This window comes from Panthera pardus, unplaced genomic scaffold (genome assembly GCF_024362965.1).
Source record: "Panthera pardus isolate Hobbes unplaced genomic scaffold, ASM2436296v1 HiC_scaffold_13, whole genome shotgun sequence".
Taxonomy (NCBI): Eukaryota; Metazoa; Chordata; class Mammalia; order Carnivora; family Felidae; genus Panthera; species Panthera pardus.
The window spans coordinates 163,915,882-163,942,048 of record NW_026526688.1 but is presented as its reverse complement, the minus strand read 5'-3'; the positions used below and the strand labels follow the sequence as shown (position 1 = coordinate 163,942,048).

The 26,167-nt window shown below is 36.4% G+C and overlaps 1 protein-coding gene across 4 annotated transcripts in view; it reads right to left on the bottom strand.

Moving 5' to 3' along the window:
* FRYL (FRY like transcription coactivator) overlaps positions 1-26,167 on the bottom strand; it is a 265,382-nt gene that overhangs the window by 184,355 nt on the left and 54,860 nt on the right. For 3 of the 4 annotated variants that reach the window (XM_053901596.1, XM_053901595.1, XM_053901598.1), the window contains one exon: positions 11,917-12,048. The exons of the other annotated variant lie outside the window; for it this stretch is intronic. The gene's annotated coding sequence lies outside the window, so the exon portion shown is untranslated. The remainder of the gene's footprint in view (positions 1-11,916; positions 12,049-26,167) is intronic. 4 annotated transcript variants of the gene reach the window in all.

Genomic DNA, 26,167 nt, shown 5'->3' with positions numbered 1-26,167 from the left:
AGTGGACAATGAGTTAGAGTCCTGACACAAAGAATAATTAACTGAGCTGGGGGCAAGGGAAATGATTCAGCCCCAATGTTGGTCATGCAGAGACCTTCAGCTCCAGTTCCAGGACAGGGCCAGGGAGAGAGGCTTAGATCCACAGGTGCCTCAACCCAAGGCGACCGCCTGTATATGGGTGGAGTTAACCCTTGGCCTGTATGCTGCTTCCCGAACTCCCTTTATAGCACGCTTTATTTTTTGTTGAACTTTTCTAGTATATTCCTTTAGTTACATTTTAAACTTACACTCAGCTTCAGTCATCTTTACCTCTTTTACTGAGCTCTTTTTAAACTTCATCTTTATTTTCTTCAGTGCCTTCTGACAGACATTATTTATCACCTTTTTTGCCTTTTTATGCCTTTATGATTTCAGTATGTTTTGCCTAACATTTATTTAGTTGTATATTTTTCTTATCTCCTTTGTTTCAACTATCTTATCCCACACATAATACCTTCAATTGACAGGAGGAATTGTAATATTTTAAAAACGAGTATCACCACACCAGTACTCTGGAATGAATAGCAGTTCTGTGATTAGAAAACAGCAGAAAACACGGGGACAGAGAGAAAGCTATTCCCGACCCCTTAAAAAGGGAGACAGGTGCATCTTTATTTCAATTAAGTTTCTTGCAAGTCCTTTCTAAAGGTCAAAGTAGTAAAACCCTGACCCTAACTGAAGCCATGCTTAACAGTGCCAATAAAAGAGAGAGAGAGAGAGAGAGAGAGAGAGAGAGAGAGAGAGAGAGAGAGGCAAACCACAAGAGACTCGTAATAACAGAGAACAAACTGAAGGTTGATGGAGGGAGGGAGGTGATAGATGGGCATTAAGGAGTGCACTTGTGATAAGCACTGGGTGTTGTCTGTAAGTGATGAATCACTAAATTCTACTCCTGAAACCAATATTACACTGTATGTTAACTAACTAGAACTTAAAGAAAAAATATATGTGTATATATACACACACACCCATGTAACGAGGAGACAGTCTAAAGTGACCCTTCTTATGAAGTGTTAGGCTAACTTTAAAAACGACCAAGAGAAATTACAAGGTCATGTTGCCGCACTAACTTCTAAAAACCTTTGTATGTGAATCACACACTCACTTGGCCATGGTTATCTGGACGAGCACGCGCTGTGGACAAAGAAGGAAGCACAGGAAAAAGTGTTGCAGCACAAGCTCCTGTGAACTGTCACGTAGCTAGCTATAAATCACAAGCTCAAGTTTCTGGAATTATGCACAATAAAAGACCTAGATCCAAATTCCTAGAGTATTTTCTATGATGCAATGATCCAAGGACAAGTTCCAGTTAAATGTGATTCATCTACCTCCAAGTCAAAAATCCAAACGTTTTTATAAATAATAAAAGCCACCGTGCATTATTAAGCTATGTGTCAATTCTGCTGTCATCTTTTACAATCTTGAAAGCAATGCTACAAAAGAAGCCATCACTCAAATGGATAAGTGAGGTTAACTGGCCTAGAGAGAGAAAGCAGACCAGTCAAGGACACGCAGCCAGCGACCACGGGAGCTCAGCTCAGTCTGGGTCAAAGCCCCACTCCAACTCCTTCCAGAGTACTTCACTGCCCCTCTCCTATCATGCCTGTAGTAGGTCTTCCCAATAGCTCTCCTCTATTATGAGAATGCTCACAGATCCAGACAAGGTGTAAATGTAACACCCGGTAAGGCTTCTACATCCTTCAATGATTACGGCTTGAAAAGTACTCCAAAGGCTTTCATAAATAAGGGACCCTGCTTGATTTCATGACACTATGCTAGCCCAGTGCTTCCAAATCCCACTTGTATAAGCAAGAAAAATTCCTGAACTCCTTCACACATTTCCACAAATTATCATTTGGGTCAGACCAGAAATTCCAGAGCAGACTGATTATTATTTCAAGCTCAGGTTCTTCGAGGACATTGCCTTGCCCAACATCCTTTTTATCACATTTGAATTCCATACGTTTCTCCAATCTCCTTAGGTCTGTTCTCACTACAAGCATGAGAAGTACCAGAAGAAAACTTCATCTCAATTTTCTCCCAGGACTTTCTCTAAACTCCCTATTAATAGTCCAGTCTCACATGAAGCTATAAATCACTCTTTACCCATCCCGTTCCCTTCTAAAAAGAAACTGGCCTGCCATGGTATTCCTCTGCCCAATACAGGGCATATCAAACAAAAATGAGCTATTCTGGAGATACAAAATCTAATGACTGAGAGCTATGGATCTGCAAAAACAAAACTGAAAACGGATCACTTATTAAATAGGAAATCTAGTTAGTAACAGTATCCCCTTTTCTTTACTAGTCAAATATAGAGGGCAGCCTTTAAAACTCAACCACGAGGCATTTGGAATTTTACAGCAAGTGCTACATTTTACTTTGTCCCTGCTAGGGAACTATGCCGAATACCTCAAGAGAGGCATACTAGTATACTATTTAAATGTTTATTATCCCATGGAGTCATTAACACTTTGTAATGAAATGGAATGGTATCCCAATGTGTGTCTCTTAATTGTTTTTGTAAAAGTCACGTGAAACGGCTATTCACTTAATCAGCTTATGTAACCAGAGTGGTATAAAAATAATTATCAACTAGTCATTAAAGTGAAACACAGGGTCTCAAAGAGTAAGGCTTTCTATTGGAATTAAAGTTTTTTTCCTATTGAAATACAGCTCTTAATTAAAATGAAACCACCAAAAAGGATATGTTCTTTAATAGCACAATTAAATTTGATAGATGCACCACTCTTTTAAAAAACAGATTTCATACATAACAATTCCACATCAAACACTGCAATGAGATGGAGGGCAGGGAACAAATGCCTGACTCTACACCAACGACCACCATTTAGTAGCTAGAAAACCTAAAATTATTTGCTTAAGCCACTCTGAAGTTTTAAAACTCTGTATGACAACCTTTCTCGGGGCGCCTGGGTGGCTCAGTCAGTTAAGCATCTGACTGCAGCTCAAGTCATGATCTCACAACTTGTGAGTTTGAGCACCGCATTGGGCTCTGTGCTGACAGCTCGGAGCCTGGAGCCTGCTTCAGATTATGTCTCTCTCTCTCTCTCTCTGCCTCTCCCCTGCTCTCTCTCGTGCTCTCTCTCTCTCTCTCTCTCTCTCAAAAATAAATAAATAAATAAATAAATAAGCATTTTAAAAAAATTTAAAAAACAACCTTTCTTGGGGCACCTGGGTGGTTCAGTCGGTTAAGCGGCCGACTTCAGCTCAGGTCATGATTTCGCGGTCCATGAGTTCGAGCCCCGCATCGGGCTCTGTGCTGACAGCTCAGAGCCTGGAGCCTGTGTCAGATTCTGTGTCTCCCTCTCTCTGACCCTCCCCCGCTCATGTTCTGTCTCTCTCTGTCTCAAAAAATAAGTAAACGTTAAAAAAAATTTTTTTTAGAAACAACCTTTCTCACAAGGTTTTCAGAAAGACTTGGAGAATACTTGCTCATTCAACCAGTATTTATTGAGAAACTATTACGTTCCAAGCCCTGGAACACATCAGTAGGCAGGGGAAACTCTATGCTCAACTTACATTCTACTTGAGGGAGAAAGAGAACAGGTATGCACTAAACAGGTAGACAAAACAGACCACTTAAGTTATGGGTGAAACGAAACAAGGAAACAATGCCCAGAATACAGAAGGTGCTCAAAAGCTTCTTCCATCCGTAATGTTGATATATACTCAGTCCTGTTCAACGTGTCATTACCTCTGTTCTTGGTGAATTATAAAAATCAATCTTATACTATATTTACACTCACTTATTCTTGACTCAAAACAGAATGAACAACAACAAAATTAAGGTTGATTCCATCAGAATAAAAATAACCCAATCTTGGAGATGCAAGGACTTTGCAGCTGTCACAACAGAAGCCTGTGAAAACACACTGCCTGATTCTTAGGATCTGACTCATGACCAAGCCTAACAGTCATTGTTCTTTAGTGGTCAGACAACATTGTAGTATATTCTCGATCAGTGAAGGGCATTTTCTCCCCACCAACTTTTATGCCTGAAGACAGATATTATGTACACAATTCTACTAATATCTCATCAGTGAAATCAGTCTTTGATCACATTAGAACTCTACACCAAAAATATATGGATATTTAAGCACAGTTATGAATAAGATTACATCCTATGAACACCTTGGGTCCTTTTTTTTTTTTTTTTGTAATAAAGAATTTGGGGCAGAAAATAAGCAATTTACTTCTTTAACAAAATTGCAATATTACACAACTATATACAGTAGAGTTCCTCTACTATAAATTGTAACTATTAACTAATCATATAATCAAAAATCGCCATTAAAGTTGGAATCAGGGGAAACAAAGATCAATAGGTTCACTGAAGGTTTTATTTTAACTTAAAATATAAAGTCCATGGTTTATTCCTGGCATTTTGATATAGTGCCAAGTCCTTAAGGTGAATTTGCTGATCACAGCACTGTCTGCCTTGCCCAAAATCCAACCCATGTACATCGTCTATGATTTCCAATTTCAATTTCCTCAAAGTGGAGAGGGAAGTTGAAGGCATCTGATGGAAAGATCCTTCCAGTCTTATACCCTTCTCTGACTTCCATGTAGCTCAAGAACACTTTTAATTTTTTAGTTTTTTAGGAATTCATTTTATGGAGTCTGACCACAGCAGCCAAACTTGGTTACACAAAAACAACCCCTTCTTTTCAGTCTCATACTTCACTGAATTAGGTAATACCTAACTAAACTGCACGATCACCATTACAAGCGTAATTGGCATAAACAGGTTTGGCTTAAAACACAGCCAACTCTTGGTAAGCCCACACAACCCAACCTGTTGGGTGCAAAAATGGCGGGAAAGGCTTTGGACAGTGTGCAGTGTCAGCCACAGGCATCTGTAAATAGGTTTTACAGAGAAACAGAGGATTTCTGGCAAATCCAGTCAGCTGTTTGAGAATATCTACAAAATTCTTAAAATGTCATGTTGACTTAATATCCAGAGACAGTTAAAAAGTGAAAAAAATTACCAAAAGCAAAGAGAAATGTTCAAAATATCAACCCTGAAAACACCTTTAAATTCTATGCATATTTTTGTGAAGGAAACCCCAAGCATCTATGAACGCTTCTAGGGTCAAAAAGTACCAGGAAATTTTCTGTATATTGCAGACGGGCTTATTCTCAATTGATTCTCTCACAAAAGTACAGTTATCAGTCCATATTACAATCTTGTCTAACATTCCTTAAAATGACATTTTCCATTTTGAGTTAACAAGTAAATAACTCGGCACCTGATACAAGTATAAAGAGAGATTCCACACCAGTTTCTCTCCAAAGAATAGTTCCTTCTCTGTATTAGTGATATGAAATCTCTCGATAGCCTTGATATTCTCCTTTTATTACATGAACAAAACTGTAACACCCCTTAGAACTGCACCCAGTCATATCTGCGTGACTTCTGGCTAAATTACTGCATTATCTCTATCCCAGAACCACCAGAAAACAGGAAGTAAAATTCACTCAAGCTGAGTTGCAAGCAACCTATTTGCAGACGGCTGGGAATCATGTGTGTCTTATTCTTATCTACAATATAAATTTAGTATCACATCTTGAGATTCAAGAAAAGGAATTTGATCAGTAACTTGAAATTGAAGAACCAGACATTTTAAAACCAAATCTCTCTACAGAAATTGCCAAAGAAGTCCTGTAAGTTAATTTTAAGTCACTCTATAAAGCTGAATTTTTTTCTAATTTTTTAAAACTTATTTGTTTGTTTGTTTGTTTATTTAAGAGACACAGAGGGACAGAGTACAAGCAGGGGAGGGGCAGAGAAAGGGAGACACAGGATCCAAAGCAGGCTCCAGGCTCTGAGCTTTCAGCACAGAGCCTGATGCGGGGCTTGAACTCACAAATTGCAAGATCATGACCTGAGCTGAAGTCGGACGCTTAAACGACTGAGCCACCCAGGCGCCCCAAACTGAATTCTGTTCTTGAAGAGAAAAACTGGGCAATAGTTATTCCACAAAGAACCTGTAGCCTCTGAAATTTCAAACAGATTCTTCAGCACTCCATGATTCTGCTTTGCTTTTGACCGCGATTGGTATAAGGATAAATACTAGGGAAAATTCTTAACCATTGAGTGCTTATTTGCAAATTAATATAAATTACAAATCCTATTATTACACTTTGTAACGTGTGTGCTGTATTCAAAAATGTGTAAAATAGTCTTAAAAAAAAAAAAAGGAACCATATTAAACAAATGGACATAGCAGAGAACATTTAAGCACCAAGTCCAACCATGCAGTCCTTGGTACGGTAAGGAAACTAAGATGATTCAAGACTGAACGCTAAAGTAAATTTTTAATAGCTTAAATCACTGCACATATACATATATTCATAGGTTTCACATATGCATACACTGTTGAACACAAAACTAAGGGCTGAATGACTTACAGATTTTAATTTAAATGTTTATTTATTTATTGAGAGAGAGAAAGAGAGTGAGAGAAAGAGTGTGCACCAGTGGAGTTGGGGGTACAGAGAGAGAGAGAATGAGAGAGAGAGAGAGAGAGGAAGAGAATCCCAAGTAGGCTCCACACTGTCAACGTAGAGCCCGTCCCGGGGCTTGGTCTCACGAACCAGGAGATCCTGACCTAAGCCAAAATCAAGAGTTGAATGCTGAACCAACTGAGCCACACAGGTTCCCCTACAGATTTTAATTTAAATTAAGACACACTAATCCATCAGTGGCCTCACCTCTACTTCATCCACCCAAATATGTGAAGAGCATAAAAATGACTTCTGACCATTACATTGTAAATGCCAACATAAATTTCTTCTGAAAACTTAAATTTCCTTCTCCTTTTACACAATTGATATTTTTAAAACAAAATATACGGTTTCTCATAAATATGACCCTATTTTTTAAACTGACAAGAAATAGGGAGAATACAAAAAAAACAGGGACAAGCCCTGCCCTGGGGAGCTTAAATTGAGAAATTTGTGAATGGTAACTTGGCATTGTGTATTCAAATTTAAAATGTACAAAGAAATTTATACTGAGAAGTAATCATACAGAGGTAAAAAGTGATATAAATGAATATTTGTTACATAATTATTTTTAATAACTAAAAATTAAAATCATTCTAAATGTTCATCAGTTTAAGACACTGATTGAATAAACTATTATATACAACAACGGAGAGCACTTTAAGTGAGACAGAGAGATGTTTATGATGTATTAAAAGAAAAGGCAAGAGGAGTTTGGATAGTAAATCTCATTTTTAAATTCTAGAAATAAAAATGTGCATGTGCATATGAAAATATGCATAGAAAACAGCTATAAAAAACAAGAGATCTTACAGAAACTCTTCTTTCTACTAAATATTACATTAATTTATATGAGCAGTTATTTATTCCCTAAGATTAAAAAGTTCATAATCATGGGAATGCAAGCTGGTGCAGCCACTCTGGAAAACAATATGGAGGTTCCTAAAACTAAAACTAGAACTACCCTATGACCCAGCAATTGCACTACTAGGCATTTATCCATGGGATACAGGTGTGCTGTTTCAAAGGGACACATGCACCCCCATGTTTATAGCAGCACTATCAACAATAGCCAACAATAGCTAAAGTATGGAAAGAGCCCAAATGCCCATTGATGGATGAATGGATAAAGAAGATGTGGTATATATATATATATACAATGGAGTATTACTCAGCAATCAAAAAGAATGAAATCTTGCCATTTGCAACTACGTGAATGGAACTGGAGGGTATTATGCTAAGTGAAATTAGTCAGTCAGAGAAAGACAAATATCATATGACTTCACTCATATGAGGACTTAAAGAGACAAAACAGATGAACATAAGGGAAGGGAAACAAAAATCATATAAAAACAGGGAGGGGGACAAAACAGAAGAGACTCATAAATATGAAGAACAAACTGAGGGTTACTGGAGGGGGTGTGGGAGGGCAGATGGGCTAAATGGGTAAGGGGCACTAAGGAATCTACTCCTCAAGTCATTGTTTCACTATATGCTAACTAATTGGGATGTAAATTTTAAAAAATTTAAAATAAAATTTAAAAAAGGTCATAATCATACAAAACATTTTAACATTTTAAAGTGTTTTAATCAAAAATGTAAAAACTTAGAGCATTTTTCCATCTTCTTCCTAAAGGGTTTTCCTGTCTTGATATTTGCCAGCTGCTATACACACAGCTAATTTTTCTCTTAATTTATAAGAAATACTATTCTCTCAGACTTTAAAACACACCAAATTCAATATTGCTGGATTAAAGAAAACAAAGATACTATGACACAAAATAATCATTATATTCAAAGATGTGACTTTTTTGATATTTCACTCCAAATAGTCACTATCTTTAGAACAAAGAGTGGGATATATATATATATATATATATACATATATATATATATATATATATATTTAGTAAGAATGGGATATATTTTTTAAACAAAATAAGTGGCTTCTATAGTGATAGATAAAATCTGTATCTTAATTTTCATTTACATATCCCATAGGTTGTACCAGTAACATTGTTTCAATAAATATAATACTTTGTTCATCAAAATATTTTCCAAAGATCACCAAACTTTTTACTGTATTAATGGCTTTATCTTGATCCATACCATCAATATTTCTCCATCTAAACTCAAAACAAAAACTTGGATACTATAAAAAAAATTAGATCAAATAGACATTTACTATATTAAACATTTTTAATATACTTGATCTTCAAAACAAAAACGTATGCTCGTTAGAACTGTACTTACAAAAATAATTTTCCTTTCCTAAGGTATTTTAAAGAATTGAAAATAGTACATTTTTACTTTACCTAGTTGGTGATGTTGGTGTTTGTCATAATTAGTGTGACAGAAATGGAGTCCATCTTTCTCATCTACAATCTTCTCTGATGAAAGTAAACTAAGACGTTTCATCTTAAGTAATCTTGGGGAGCTTTCCCGAAAACTATCTCTAGTGTCCAAAACCACATCTCCCGAAAGAATGGGAGGAACAACTCTCTTTAAAAAATCCATTTTAAGGTTCTTCTGCATTACTAGATCCAAAAGCACACAGAAAGATGGTTGCACCAGCTTCCCGGTGAGAAGGGAAGGTACATTCTTTGTGTCAAAGAGCAAAAAACTGTCATGTGTACTTAGGTGGTGCTAAATGCCAGCAAGTCAACTGCCAGCTGTCTTGAAGCTGATTTGGACACCATTTGCTGTTCGTACTGATAACAGGCCAAACAGCAAGAGACCATGAAACTGCACTTCATATACACATCTATGTCCGTGTACAATGGGTGTTAACGGCCATACTGAGACCATAAAATATTTAGCGTCCTCATCTAGACTTTAAAACCTATGCTGTGATAATGTTCAGGCAAATTTACTTTCGTTTGAGGCGTGTCTTTCTTTTAAAGAAACTTCCAACAAAAGAGCAAAACAGTAACTTGAATTTCAAAAGATAATTCTTATCATTCTGAAAATTCCCTGATCACCTCAGAAACGTCAAGTGTTACGGGACATTGAAAGTCAGAGTATTCTAAAACTTTACACTGTATTGTGAACATTCTAGTGTACTTTTAAACACAAAATCTTCTCCTTACAGTCAATCGTAATGATCAATAGTAGCAATGAAAACGGTGGCATGAATTACCAAGAAAAGATGGATAACTTAAAAATACATGGATCTAAGAATATAAAGTTGAAGAATTTAAAGTATACTTATTTAGTTCTATAATTCCGGAAATCAACCTTACATAATTTAATTCCAAATAACTGAGCATTCTACTAAATATTTTAAAATAGCAAAAGGCAGATGATCCTATTGTCTTCACATCATCCAGAAGCACAACAAAATATGCAAGTGAAAGGTGCCTATGTAAGAATTTGGGAACTGAAATCAGTATCTTCTTTTCTCCTTTCCTTTGCCTGCCCTCTGGTGGGGTACTAAGTAAGCAAGAAGGACATAAAAATACAGAAGGATCAGATAAGGCGTAAACTCCCTAAATAATCAAATTTAAAACTTTGAAGGATATACATGTTAATCATGAAAAATAAATAAATGTAATTCACTCAGTGAAACACAAGTACAATCTCCTTCTTCTAATAGTCAACATGAAGAAAATAATTTACATATTTTAAAAGATGAAGCATAAAAGAGTCTAAATAGGCCTCAGAAAAAATTGAAATGTATAGGAACACCCATCTTGCTCAGTCAGAAGAGCATGTGACTCTCGATCTTGGGGTTGTTATGTTCGAGACCCATGTTGGGTGTAGAGATTACTTAAAAATTAAAAAAGTCTTATAAAAAAACTGTAATGTAAAAACAAGCAAATTTCTGGTCCTGAATTGCTGAGTGTAATCCTTATTAAACACTTATTCTACAACACACTAATTATGGTGTAGAATCAATTATTTTTTATTTCATCCATTTAAAAGGTAATAATTGAAGGTCTCTACATGCAAGGCAGTAAATAATACATTAGTAAAGTTCAGGGAAATTTTAGAGGATTTATTAACACATATCCTGTCTCAGGGAATCCTACAGTAAAAATGAGGGAAAAACAAGGAAATCAAATGAAAGACTAAAGCAGGACCATACTTACTAGAAAACAAGCTGACTTTTAAAAAAAGACTTCTAAGATGCTCTCTTAACCCTTGAGCATAAAAGGATAAAAATTCATATCCGAACAGCCTATTCCCCACACACAGAAAAAAACACAACAGGTTAGAACCATAATCCATATGCCTCAGTACCAAGAAGCTGTCACTGTGTCTTCCAGGATCTTCTCCCCGCCTCCCCCATAGGATTTCATATTCTTTACAACTCCTGTTAGTGGTTCTCCTTGGGCCCCGATGCAGGTCCTCCTTATCTTATGGAGCCCAGAAACAGTGGTTTATAGCAGGCTGATTATAGAGGGCAAGTTACCTCCATGTTTGCTCATGATATAGAGGACAACCACCTGTGTCTCCATTAACCCCATTGCTCTAAGCTGTACTTTCATCTGGGGAAAGGACAGGCAAGGCTTGGGTGTTACAGAGAAAAAAAAAAAAAAAAAAAAAAAAAACCTAAAAAAACCCACAAGATATTACTCAGATTTCTTTCATTCCACAAATATTTGCTGAGCAGCTTTACAATGGCCTGTGCAAGGGCATTGAAAATAGGTCTCTGTCCCCAAAGAGCTTACTATTTACTTATGGAGGGAAAGAAACCCTCACAACTGCAGAACTTCCTGTAGGGTGGCCAAAGCTTTGTTAAGTCTGAATTGCAATTCAATTTCCTCTGCCTAATCTGCTTCCTAACCTCCTCTCTTTACAGGTGTTGATCCCCAATGAATATCCTGGAAGCCAAACTCCTTTTCAGCATCAGCTTCGGGAAGATCCATCCTGAGACATATAGCAAGGGGAAAACAAGGCATTCCAGAGGCAAGACTGTACCCATTACTAGCTGAATCTGTGAGCAGGAAATGCCATAAAGCCTTGTTGCATGTTGATATTTCTAAGATCTTTGGTTGGTTATCACAACTTCCAACTCCTGCCACAGTAGTCGGGATTAAAAAATTATAGAAGCTCCTGGGTAGCTCAGTCAGTTAAGTGTCTGACTTTGGCTCAGATCATGATCTCATGGTGGTGAGTTCGAGCCTTGCATCGGGCTCTATACTGTCAGCGCAGAGCCCACTTGGGATCCTCTGTCTCCCTCTCCCTCTGTCCCTCCCCGGCTCACACACACGCTCTCTCTCTCAAAAGAAAACAAACATTAAAAGAATTATAATAGAAGCTAGTGGCTCAAATATAGCATTTAAAAATCTTTTTAGCCTTCATAGTCACTATTTAGCCTTTAGAATATTGGTATAATCTTACCGGAGAACTTAAGACAGTAATTTCTTGGTGGTAACTTGAATCATCTAATCCTGACTGTGGGACTCTTGAGTAGTTTTGAGAGTTAAGCATTTAGGTGCTAATCATCCAAGATTCAAATAAATGGCTTCAGCTCTAAAGAAAAACAAAATACAAGATTTATACATAAGACATGTTTATAAGTACATTTGTTGCTCATATCCATCTTTATTTCTGAATACATTATATAGCAGTGTCACCTAGTGCTCCCAGTATCCTTTCAACAATGTCGCATTAGATGTTTTCTAAATCTTTATTACAAAAAAATTCAAACTAATGCAAAATTATTCAGAATAGTATAATGACTCCGCCATTATAAACTCCCAGCAAATCATGTTTCATTGATATCTCCCACCCACCCCTCAACCCCTCTACCACCACTCTGGATTATCCTCAAACAAATTCCTGACATTATACCACTTCATCTGTAGATATTCTGTATGTATCTCTAGGTAAAGGTTTGCTTTTTCCAAAAAACTGCTAGAACTGATTCATGATTTCAGCAAAGTCACAGGATATAAAATCAATGCACAGAAATTGGTTGCATCTCTATACACCAATAACGAAGCAGCAGAAAGGGAAATCAAAGAATTAATTCCACTTACAATTGCACCAAAAATCATAAAATACCTAGCAATAAAACTAACCAAAAAGGTGAAAAACCTATACACTGAAAACTACAGAAAGCTTATGAAAAAAATTGAAGACACAAAAAAATGGAAAACTATTCCATGTTCATGGATTGGAAGAACAAATATTGTTAAAATGTTGATACTACCCAAAGCAATCTACATATTCAATGCAATCCCTATCAAAATAACACCAGCATTCTTCACAGAGCTAGAACAAACAAACCTAAAATTTGCATGGAACCCCAAAAGACCCCAAATATCCAAAGCAATCCTGAAAAAGAAAACCAAAGCTGAAGGCATCACGATTCCAGACTTCAAGATGTACTACCAAAGCTGTAACTGGGGTGCCTGGGTGGCTCAGTAGGTTGAGCGTCCGACTTCAGCTCAGGTCATGATCTCACAGTTCAAGAGTTCGAGCCCCACGTCGGGCTCTGTGCTGACAGCTCAGAGCCTGGAGCCTGCTTCAGATTCAGTGTCTCCCTCTCTCTCTGACCCTCCCCCGTTCATGCTCTGTCTCTCTCTGTCTCAAAAATAAACATTAAAAAAAAATTTTTTTTTTAAAAAGCTGTAATCATCAAGACAGTATGGTACTGGCACAAAAACAGGCACTCAGATCAATGGAACATAATAGAAAACCCAGAAATGGACCCACAAATGTATGGCCAACTAATCTTTGACAAAGCAGGAAAGAATATCCAATGGAATAAAGACAGTCTCTTCAGCAAATGGTGCTGGTAAAACTGGACATCGACATGCAGAAAAATGAACCTGGACCACTTTCTTACACCACACACAAAAATGAACTCAAGATGGATGAAAGACCTAAACATAAGACAGGAAGCTATCAAAATCCTAGAGGAGAAAGCAGGCAAACACCTCTTTGACCTTACCTGCAGCAACTTCTTACTCAACATGTCTCCAGAGGCAAGGGAAACAAAAGTAAAAATGAACTATTGGGACCTCATCAAGATAAAAAGCTTCTGGGGGCACCCAGATGGCTCAGTCAGTTAAGTGTTTGACTTCAGCTCAGGTCATGATCTCGAGGTTCGTGAGCTCAAGCCCTGCATCGGGCTCTGTGCTGACAGCTCAGAGCCTGAAGCCTGCTTCAGATTCTATGTCTCCCTCTCTACTCCAACCTTGCTCACACTCTGCTGCTGTCTCTCCCTCTCTCTCAAAAATAAATAAACATTAAAAAAAAATTGTTTTAAGATAAAAAGCTTCTGCACGGTGAAGGAAACAATCAGCAAAACTAAAGGCAACCGATGGAATGGGAGAAGATATTTACAAATGACATACCAGATAAAGGGCTAGTATCCAAAATCTATAAACAACTTATCAAACTCAACACCCAAAAAACAAATAATCCCGTGAAGAAATGGGCAAAAGACATGAATAGACACTTCTCCAAAGAAGACATCCAGATGGCTAACAGACACATGAAAAAATGCTCAACACCACTCAACCTCAGGGAAATGCAAATCAAAACCACAATGAGATACCACCTGACACCTGTCAGTATGGCTAACATTAACAACTCAGGCAACAACAGATGATGGTGAGGATGCAGAGAGAGAGAGGACCCTTTTTGCACTGTTGGTAAAAGTGCAAACTGGTACAGCCACTCTGCAAACCAGTATGGAGTTTCCTCACAAAATTAAAAATAGAAATACCCTACAATCCAGCAATTGCACTATTAGGTATTTACCCAAGGATACAGGTGTGCTGTTTCCAAGGGGCACATGCACCCAAATATTTATAGCAGCACTATCGACAATAGCCAAAGGAAGGAAAGAGCCCAAATGTCCATGGATGGATGGATGGATAAAGAAGATGTGGCATATATATACAATGGAGTATTACTTGGCAATCAAAAAGAATGAAATCTTGCCATTTGCAACCACATGGATGAAGCCAGAGTGTATTATGCTAAGCAAAATTAGTCAGAGAAAGGCAGGTATCATAGGATTTCACTCATATGTAGAATCTAAGATACAAAATAAATGAACAGAAGGGAAGGGAAGCAAAAATAATATAAAAACAGAGATGGGGAACAAAACATAAGTGACTCTTAAATATACAGAACTGAGGGTTGCTGGAGGGGTTATGGGTGAGGGGATGGGCCAAATCGGCAAAGGGCATTACGGAAGACACTTGGGATGGGCACTGGGTATGTAGGGGATGAATCACTGGATTCTACTCCCAAAATCATTATTATATTATCTGCTAACTAACTTGGAAGTAAATTTTTAAAATTTAAAAATTATAAAAATAAATAAATAAAAATACAAAAAGATAAAGATTTGCTTTTGAAGCATAAGCCAATATCATTATAATATCTACAGTAAATTAATAATAATTTCTTCATAACATCAAATGCCAAATCAATGCTCAAATTTCCTCAACTGTCTCATAAGTGTTTTCTTTTTTTTAAAGTCTGTTCTAATCCAGATCTAAACAAAATCCATACAGGCAACTGTTACTGGGTCAATTAAATCCCTTTTAATCTACAGTTTCCCAGTCCCTTTGTTCTCTTTGCAGTGACACGTAATGCTTTTACTAATGTCAATGACTGAACTAACATGTCAATACCTTCATTAAGCAATAATACATTTAATATATTTTTATTTTATTTGCTAAAATAAATAGTTGGCAAAATAGTTCATATATCTACAAGGCCTAATATTTACCTCATCTACAGAGAAGGTGTGAGATACATATTCTTCAAAGTCCAATTATATTAACTGAGGGAGACATGGATTATGAATTATTATACCACACCTCTAATAATGTGATGGTTACTAAGCAGGGAGTGGTCATTTTACTATACATAAGAACTCATGTAATTGTACACATTCAGTAGCGGCATTTTTCAGTAAATAGGCTACATTTTTAACTCTGGCATTGAAAACTCAAACTCACCTTCATTTTAAATTATAACTGGTTTCTTACTATTCTCTATTTAGTGAATTTAATCCTCAACCCAAGAGAAGAGACTAACTACTCTCTAAAATATTATTTTTGTACTTAACCTTAATTTAAAATTCCTTTAGCCAAGTTAGAAATACGATATTCCATTTGTTCACAGGCATAATCAACTAAGTCATGACTAAAACCAAATCTGTGAAGTCAAAAAAACTGGTAAATATGAACAAAACACTAATTCATCTGCACCTATTCATAACCAATATCATTCAGACATACTAGAAATATTTTTAAAGATTTTTTTAATGTTTGTTTTTGAGCGCGAGAGAGAGTGAGTGGGTTTGGTTTTGAGAACGAGAGATAGAGGGTGAGAGACAGAATCCCAAGCATGCTCTGTGCCATCAGCTCAGAGCCCAATGGTGGGGCTCGAGCCCACAGAACCGTGAGATCATGACCTGAGCTGAGATCAAGAGTTGGACACCCAACCGACTGAGCCACCCAGGCACCCGTGAACTTAACTCGAATTTTTGACTGCCCCACCCAATATTTCCTAACCTGTTAACAAAATGATATCTACAACTCTGCCAAAATTCTTGATACTAAAGTATCATCATCTTAGGTTCATGGAATCATTTCTCCCTCAAAGCAAATAAAGCTTTTATTTGCAACAGATCTTTTCTGTCCATAGTGGGAAGTACAGTCATGCAATAGTCCATGTTTAATGAAATTTAAACTTTCACTTCATCTTCTAGGACAAATCACTAAACCAGTTACCACTGGAGTACAAATCAGTTTCAGGAATACTACAACTACTTCAAAGAGGTCTGATTTGTACCAGCATGCCCAGGTCTTTCGTTTTGCTTCACTTTTGAATGAGCCTCTTGTTCAGACATAGCAAGAGCTTAAGCCAAGCTTTTTATAAAAATATGTTTTCTCTTGTAACCACGCTGTCAGGGCACTGTGTCATTTTAAGACTTCCCGATGTCCATCTAGGATTTCCAATACCTCCTTAATAGATACATAACCTTCCTATTTCCAACTTTCACTTTGGTTACCCTCGGAAATAGCTGGTTTATACCTCCTTGACCTTCTTTATGGGTTATAATCATTTTTAGCAGGGGTGGTTTTTATTGTTTTTGTTTTGGTTTGGGGTTTCTTTCTGCATGTCAATTGTTTTTTCCATTTTGTTTCCATATATATTACTTAACATGGGACTCGTTTTAATTTTCATTTCACTTGATTAATGTAAGGAGTATTTCCTCTACAAAAAGAGTACTTTCTATTACTACTTTGATATTACTACTTTTCACATGGTTCAGGTCAAACAGGTTAGGTAACTGTGGTCAGGGTATACACGTAATCAATGCTATAGTTTCTTATTCTAAAAGAAAAAAGTCATATAAACAAGAGTGACTTGGGGAGGTCAGTTGGTATTTAACAACACTGAAGAGACTATAAATAGCCAAATAGCACAAGCTTTGAAGGGGCAAGGCTTTAAACCTGCAGCAAGAAAAATTATCTAGAAGCTTCCATGTGCAATAAATAAAGAGAACAATGGCCCAGCTCGGGTGCTTGGGAGGATCTCAGGTCAAATGAGGTCCTCCAAGGACAGCCTTATTTCCCTTCAGTCCAAAAGTAAAAGAGAAAGTTGAATCGGGGTTCAGATGGCACATTAACCTCACTTCCTTTCTGAACAGAATTACTAGAATTATAAAGAACAGAAATCTACAAGTTGAGTGTATCTTAATTATATCTTAATTCAAGACCCTTGAAGTATAGGTCTTTGTTTGATAGAGAAAATAATAATCTCAAGCAAACAGAGCAAAAAAACTAAGAGTAAATGAATCTCAGTGATGTTCATGATGATATTCTCAGTATTTGTCTGTATACCTCCTAATCTGAAAAGGAGAGTAAGACAGTTATGGTGGCTAGCACAAAGTAGATTTGAACTCCACACGCAGAATAATTATTACATAATTAGTGACAAGGCTGCTTCATAAAGAAATGAAGTCCCGGCTCACTGTTTTTAAGGCAAAGGTTGTTAGAAAATGCTATAAAAAGGGTTATCCCACTGGGTAAAAAGATCAGCCTAAGTTATTTCCAAGATGCCAACTCAACACTCTAAATTTGACTTCAGGATGTATTTTACACAGTTGACTCTTGAACAATATAAGGGTTAAGGGTGCTGATCCCTGCACAGTCAAAAACCGTATAATTGGATTCCCCCAAAATTTAAATACTAATAGCCTGCTGTTAACTGGAAGCCTAACTGATAACACAGTTGATTAACACATTATTTTGTATGTTGCATGTATTATATACTGTATTCTTACAATAAGGGGAAAAATGTTAAGAAAGTCATAAGAGAAAATACATTAACTGTACTGGACTGCCTTTATCCACAAAAATCCACATACAAGTAGACCAGCACGGTTGAAACCTGTGCTGTTCAAGGCCCAACTGGACTTGAATACTAGAATGTGTAGTGACTAGAAACTCATCAGATTTCAACTAAAGAAAGGAACCAGACTGCAAGATATGGAATCTATGAGGGCACATTCCTGCCCTTCTATTAAAATTATTCTGGGAATCTCACAAGGCCTCTTTAAATGCTGCAAAAGACCAAAATGATCCAAATGTTCTGACAGCCTTTTAGAATAAGGATGCGATCATTTTCAAATAAATTTAGAATAATCACAGCTCCTATTCACAGTAGCAAAAATAATTATGGAAAATATAAAAATCCAGTAATTTTTTAAATCTGGCAGAGATCTTATGAAGTACGAAAAATCTACTCACATATAATCAAATACAGGCAGCAGTTACTCAGATATCTTTCATGTCTGACTGGTAAAAATCACTAATATAAAGAACTTACAATCATCCCTTTAACAAAGAAAACTGATGGTTCATAAAATCTACAGTTCCCGTCACAGTTCAATTTTTAGAAATTCACTTTTTCTCCTATCTTAGAAATGTTCTCATTTTTACAATTTTTAAAACAGGTTTGCATTTTACCCTTCTGTCATTCTTTTTAACCTTCTCCCAAATTTCAATTTTAAAGAGTACAGAAACTTATTACGCTGACTAATGTAATCACAGATTACACTATATCACCTGCTAAAAAAAAATGCTGTATAATGATAGTGAGGTAAAATAAAGCTTCACTGCATACATTTCTTGCTGATGAAGCAACGTTCTCTGCAGGTAAATTTGTCAACATCTTGTTGATTTTACATTTTTAGCCAGTATCATACTAGTTGATCTAATGAAAACAATTAGCAAAATCTTCCATTCAAAAATTTAAGGGGAAGTTTTGCACAAAGGTCTCATTCATGAATGAATGAAAATAGCATCAGAGCACATTTTCTAATATACTGATGAATGAATATGTATGGTTTAGAATAACTTTCCTATTACATTTCCATGTTGGCATAGAAAAAAAGAAGGAATACAATCGCCAAATTATCACACCAATGTTCTCCCTACTCATCTAGATTTAAACACTAAAACAAAAACTTTAAATAAATGTAGAAGCAGACCAGTAAAATCAATCTCACTAAATCCGGAATGTATTCCAATCTCTAACTTCTACAAATCTCTTGTTGTAACTATGCCATGCAGGAATGTACAGAAATTGTACATTGAACAAATATCGATTGGGCAGACCTACATGCCAGGAACCAGGGACAAAGGAGTGAATAAAACAGACAAAAATTCCTGACCTCCTGTCACGTTTACACTCTGATAGGAGCTTGAGTTTTTTTGGAATCGTTCCTTTGAGAATCTGGAAGAACTACTGGAGGCCTCTCCTTCTAAATGCTCATATATATCTAATTTTGCAACATATGAACCTTTCTCATCCAATTGTTTCTCATGGGTTAAGAAGCCCTGATAAAAATCCTCCTCGTGTTTATTTTCTACCTGCCGTTTATGGTAGTTTCATAATTTTACTATTCAGAGTAAAAAATAGTACTTTTTCTCCTTGAAAATATTTACGGCCTTCAAATTTCAATGTAATGTTTTTTATTTATTCCAATTATACCTCTCACAAATTTTCAGGCTGCCAGATTATCCTTTATCTTTCTAGAAAACTCAACCCTAATGTCTTCAGTAACTTCACCAGAGAAATTTTCTGATTTCATTAATTATTCTCTAGATCCCCTTAAGTTAAAATCTCCCTCCTCCTGCACAGATCTTCTGTTAGTCTTTGAATCAAAGTCACCTACAGCATCTTTGGAAGAAGATATGCTCAAGAGAATGACAATAAAACCTTAATCACTTAACAGAAACCGTCAGCTAATTAACCAAAAATTTTGGATTTTGCTTGTCACAAAAAGAGAGTGATTCCTTAGGAAAAAAAAAATGGGGGGGAGGGACAGAAAACAGAGGAGAAAGTCTTTTTTATTTAAAAATAACAGTTTCTAGGGCCATTACAGCCTCTAATCAATGTGTTGTACCTTTTATATCTATTATTTTTGAAATTACACAACGGAAATTTCAACTAATTATGATCCTGAGGCCCTATCAGGTAAAATATCAAAGAAATTACATGCAAATTTAGTACAAATATTTTGTACATTTTGATAAAACAATTTGCAATAAAAAGGTTGCTGGGCTAATCCAAGTTTTAAGTTATTCAGAAAAATGAAAAAGTAAATGGCCACAAGGTCATAAAAGTATATGGCCACAATTTAAACTCCCGTTTGTCTCTCCTATTTTTTTCTGCTTACGGTCTCTCCAGCAGGCTTAAAGAGGTCTTTTAGAAGAACAATGATGAAAGCAAAAATCCCCCTTGATGATTAGATGACCTATTTCTCCCAAATTTATAGCTCCAAAACATCTTAAGTTTAAGGAGAAATGATCATTTGTCATATGCAATCTCACAATTTGCATCAGAAGCCTTTAAAATGTTTTATATTCTTTGATCCAGTAATTTTATGACCCTGTTTTTCTAGGAAGATAATCAGAAATGCACACACAGATTTATTTGCAAAGATGTTCACTGTACCATTATTTCTATGAGCAGAATGCTGGAGACAGGGACAAAACAAAGCACAAGTCGAAAACAATCATCGGGGTTGTGAGTCAAGCCCCATGGTGGGTGTAGAAATTACTATAAAAAATAAATTTAAAAAAAGAGCAAAGAGTAAATGTAGAAGGATAGAATCAAATTGTCAAGGTACTCAATCTCTCCATGCTTTCATTGTCTCATCTACAAAATAAGGATAATAAAACCTCTTATGGTTATTAGGAGAATTAAATATAAAAGATGAAAAATGTTTGGGGTACCTGAGTGGCTCAGTTGGTTAAGCATCTGACTCTTGATTTCAGCTCAGATCATAATCTCACAGTTGTAAGGATTGAGCCCCACATCGGGCTCTGTGCTGAGCCTGAAGCCTGCTTAAGATTCTCACTCGCTCTTTCTCTGCCCCTCTCGCCCACTAGCACACTCTTTCTCTCTCCCTCAAAAAAACAAACAAACAAAAAAACATTTAAAAAAAATAAACCTTTAAAAAAAGTTGAAAAGTGTTGAGTGATTGACACAAAGTATTCAATAAATGTTTATTAACTTATATACACTGACAGATGTGCAACACTTCAAAAAAAAGTAATGAAGAAATAAAAATCACTGATAATTCTAACACCTAAGAAATAGCCACTACTAATTCATGTTAGTATGTGGGTTAATTTCCTTCAGGTCTTTCAATATGCCCTAGATGTTTTATAAAATCGGTGTCACATTGTATCATTTCTAGTGACTACAAAATATTATACTATTTTGTAAATATATTATGTGCATTTAATCATTTCACTATTATTGAGTGAGGTTCTTCACTGCTATAAATAATATTGCAGTAAATATCTTAATTGGCAGTCATTGTACACATCTTTTAATTTCCCTCAAGAAAGAATCTAGAAACAATTTCTCTTTTTTTATATTAAATATAATTTATTGTCAAATTGGTTTCCATTCAACACACAGTGCTCATCCCAACGGGTGCCCTCCTCAATGCCCATCACCCACTTTCCCCTCCTCCACCCCCCATCGACCCTCAGTTTGTTCTCAGTATTTAACAGTCTCTTACGGTTTGCCTCCCTCCCTCTCTGTAACTTTTTCCCCCATCCCCTCCCCCATGGTCTTCTGTTAAGTTTCTCAGGATCCACATAAGAGTGAAACCATATGGTATCTGTCTTTCCCTGTATGACTTATTTCACTTAGCATAACACTCTCCAGTTCCATCCACGTTGCTACAAAAGGCCATATTTCATTCTTTCTCATTGCCATGTAGTATTCCATTGTGTATATAAACCACAATTTCTTTATCCATTCATCAGTTGATGGGCATTTAGGTTCTTTCCATAATTTGGCTATTGTTGAAAGTGCTGCTATAAACATTGGGGTACAGGTGCCCCTATGCATCAGCACTCCTGTATCCCTTGGGTAAATTCCTAGAAGTGCTATTGCTAGATCATAGGGTAGATCTATTTTTAACTTTTTGAGGAAACTCCACACTGTTTTCCAGAGTGGTTGCACCAGTTTGCATTCCCAACAACAGTGCAAGAGGGTTGCCGTTTCTCCACATCCTCGCCAGCATCTATAGTCCCTGATTTGTTCATTTTAGCCACTCTGACCAGACTGAGGTGGTATCTCAGTGTGGTTTTGATTTGTATTTCCCTGATGAGGAGTGACGTTGAGAAGTGTCTGTTGGGCATCTGGATGTCTTCTTTGGAAAAGTGCCAATTCATGAAGTGTCTATTCTTCTGCCCATTTCTTCACTGGATTATTTGGTTTTCAGATGTGGAGTTTGGTGAGTTCTTTATAGATTTTGGATACTAGCCCTTTATCCAATATGGCATTTGCAGATATCTTTTCCCATTCCGTTGGTTGCCTTTTAGTTTTGTTGTTTCCTTTGCAGTGCAGAAGCTTTTTATCTTGATGAGGTCCCAGTAGTTCATTTTTGCTTTTAATTCCCTTGCCTTTGGAGATGTGTCAAGTAAGAAATTGCTGTGGCTGAGGTCAGAGAGGTTTTTTTCCTGCTTTCTCCTCTAGGGTTTTGATGGTTTCCTGTCTCACATTCAGGTCCTTTACCAATTTTGAGTTTATTTTTGTCAATGGTATAAAAAAGTGGTCTAGTTTCATTCTTCTGCATGTTGCTCTCCAGTTCTCCCAACACCACTTGCTAAAGAGACTGTCTTTTTTTCCATTGGATACTCTTTCCTGCTTTGTCAAAGATTAGTTGGCCATACTTTTGTGGGTCTAATTCTGGGATCTCTATTCTATTCCATTGGTCTATGTGTCTGGTTTTGTGCCAATACCTCTACTACAAAGCTGTAAGCATCAAGACAGTATGGTATTGGCAGAATTTCTATCTCAGATAGTATGAAATACACTTGGCTTCATTCCCCCACTGACCTGTACAGAATGTAGACACACACTAGGTGTTCAAAAAAGCTGGAGCGCCTGGCAGGCTCAGTTGGTTACACATCTGATTCTTGATTTCAGCTCACATCATGATCTCACAGTTCATGAGATCAAGCCCTGCATTGGGCTCTGCACTGACAGCGTGGAGCCAGTTTGGGATTCTCTCTCTGTGCCCCTCTCTCTCTGCCCCTCCCCTGCTTATGCTCACTCACTCTCTCTCTCAAAATAAAGAACCTTGTTTTTAAAATGCTCATCTGTCTTTTTTCCACATGGGCACTTAAAAGCTATTGAAGGGTTTTTTCATTGTCACTCCTCTATTGTTTTTTGGTACATCTGCTCATCAGGTATTTTGCTTTTTCCATTTAGCCCATTTATAGGATCTCACTTTTCCTTTATATCACTCTAATATCCCAAACACAATTTGAGTGTTCAGAACTTTAGTAAATTCCCCAACAGGTGAGGATTCTACTGTATAAGTCTAGAAATGAAAGTCTGTCTTTCAGAAATACATCCTGAAATATTTACAGATGATGTTTCATGACCAAGGGATTGCATCAAAATAACTGGGAACTGGATGGAGAAAGGGAGTGGGTAGAGATAACAAAGAGTTGATAAATGTTGAGGCTGAGGAATGGGCACATGAACATTCATTCCACCATTCTCTGTTTAAATATTTTTTTAAACTATTTTTGGTGGGAGGAAACTTTAAATCTTTAAAAGATATAAAATCAATAAAACAATCATAGTTTAGCTTGTACCCTGGGTCTTACAGAATAATCCAATGGTTATTTTAAAAAAAGCAAGACGAAAATTATTGAAGCCGAATTCAAAAGGGAAGTAAACAACTACAGTATTTAGAATCTCTCAATTATACTTGCCAGTAATTCCCACAGATAAAAACATACTACAATGCCTTTTTCCAAACCATGGCTTCAGCATACCATGCTGATTCTCCAAAACAATATTAGTATTTATATTGTGCATTACAAGAATACAATTATGCCTCTGTATGTGCCCACATGAATATTTGATAAGTAGTTTTATTATGTACTAGTATTAAATAATCCAAATTCTCTTGGTGCTTAAATCACATCTTGGTGCTAAGTTAGGCCCATCATAAAACAAAATTTACAGATTAACAGATCCACCAAAGTGGGGTTTTTTTTTGTACCCAGAGGCAGTGTAATTTAAAAAAAACTACCTCACTGCATATCTTTTATTCAGATGAACTGTGGTAAAATACCACCTGTGTATATTTCTACCTGTGTAGCAAACAGTTTACCTTGAAGGAGGTCATGATAATAGGAGAGCACTGTATAAGGAGTAAGTCACCTATCTAGGGATAAGCATATCAATGGCTGCTCCCCAGGTTTAAAACAAGGGTGAAATGGACAGATTAGAGAGTGTTTCCAAACTCTTTGTTGCAATAAAAAAATACATTGTATATAAATGTACTTATAATACATTTTATATAACAACCCAGTGTGTGTGTGTGTGTGTGTGTGTGTGTGTGTATACACACACCCACATGATATACTTGAAATAATAATCCGCAATACACTTTGGTAAATTTCCAAGCTATTTTTAAAAAGTGCTATATTCTAGTCACTACCCACTAAAACAATTTCTGGAATTCATAGTTTTAAATCCCTGGACTTAAAAAAAAATGGCCTGCATCTCCTACTGCTTACCAGCAAAGGTGGTGGGAGAGAGTACTCGAAAAGCTACACATTCCATGCCAGCCAATCACTTGCCTGCTTCAACTCCTCTCTCCCCTGCACAGAAACAGACATTATTCCATGTCTGGGAAGATGGGGAGGAAGGGGGCAGAAGACACTGAAGAGGGCTGGATATGCACGTGCACACACAACATCCAAGAGAAGAGAATCTCTTAAAGTTCTTCCTGTTCTAAAATTCTGTGGTTCTAAGAGTTGGCTCTGAGAGTAGGAGTCCCTAAAGGGTAAGAATCATCATTACATCTCCAACAGCACCTAGCAAACTGGCTTCCAAAAAATACTGAAGCATTAAATAAAGATTAAATTCAACTAATAATATGCAAACTAAGCATAAATGCAAAGGTTTCTGCCATTAAATATAGGTTTTCTGCACACTATTAAATGTAAAACTCAGTGCTAATGTATATTATTTGGAAACTCAGAAGCATAAAAATGTTAAAATATACACTGTGTATTTATTATGTATATGTATACAGAATATCTATGTCACAAAGCAAATACTATTCTTGTCATGTTGTCCATAAATGTATAAAAACAATTCACTGTAAAACTATTCTAAAACGCAGAATCAAATTAAACACTAACTTTTAGTTTCAATCTTACCTTTGTTTCTCTACCTGCTTCATGACAGATTATTAATTAGCAAGGAAATGAGCAAAACATAGTCCTAGTACATACAAAAAAGAACAGCAGAGGACTGGACAATATACAACTTTCATAATTCAACCATGATTTATAGTACTCCAAGGTTCACCAGTTGTTGGCTCAAATGGTCTCCTCTGCCTTTGTCTTAGAAGGAATATTTTCTCCAAAATAAATTTCAATGATATCAAAGTTTCTTCCTATATATACTAACTTTCAATAAATTATTACAGTTTAATTGAAGTGGGGGGGGTAAAAAAAAAAGAGTCTACATAAAAGACTTCCAATTCTAAATCCCAGTAAAACCTTTTATAAATAAAGGCAATAAAGCCAATCTTTATACCTTTTATATGATATTATAAAATGCCATGTGATGCAATAAAGGACCCTTTCTCATAATAACCTTAAAATTGTAACACAACTCACTTTCTTTCCATATGATTTACCTAAAATAAGAGAATTTAGCCAAAATTAACACAATTTCTGATTCTTTTTTTCTTAACGTTTTATTTATTTTTGAGAGAGAAATAAAGAATGCATGCACAAGCAGGGCAGGGGCAGAGAGAGAAGGAGACACAGAATCTGAAGGAGGCTCCAGGCTCTGAGCTGTCAGCACAGAGTCCGACGAAGGGCTCAGAACCACAAACTGCGAGATCGTGACTTGAGCCAAAGTCGGATGCTTAACTGACTGAGACACCCAGGTGCCCCACAATTTCCGATTCTTAAATGAGGAAAATGTTTACAAATATATTTTCATTACTAAAAGAATAATGTATTTTAAGGAGCAATTCCAAATTTCCAGTTCTGGTTCGCATTTCTCACCTTTTCCCAGATTTCTAAATTTTAATTACAACTAA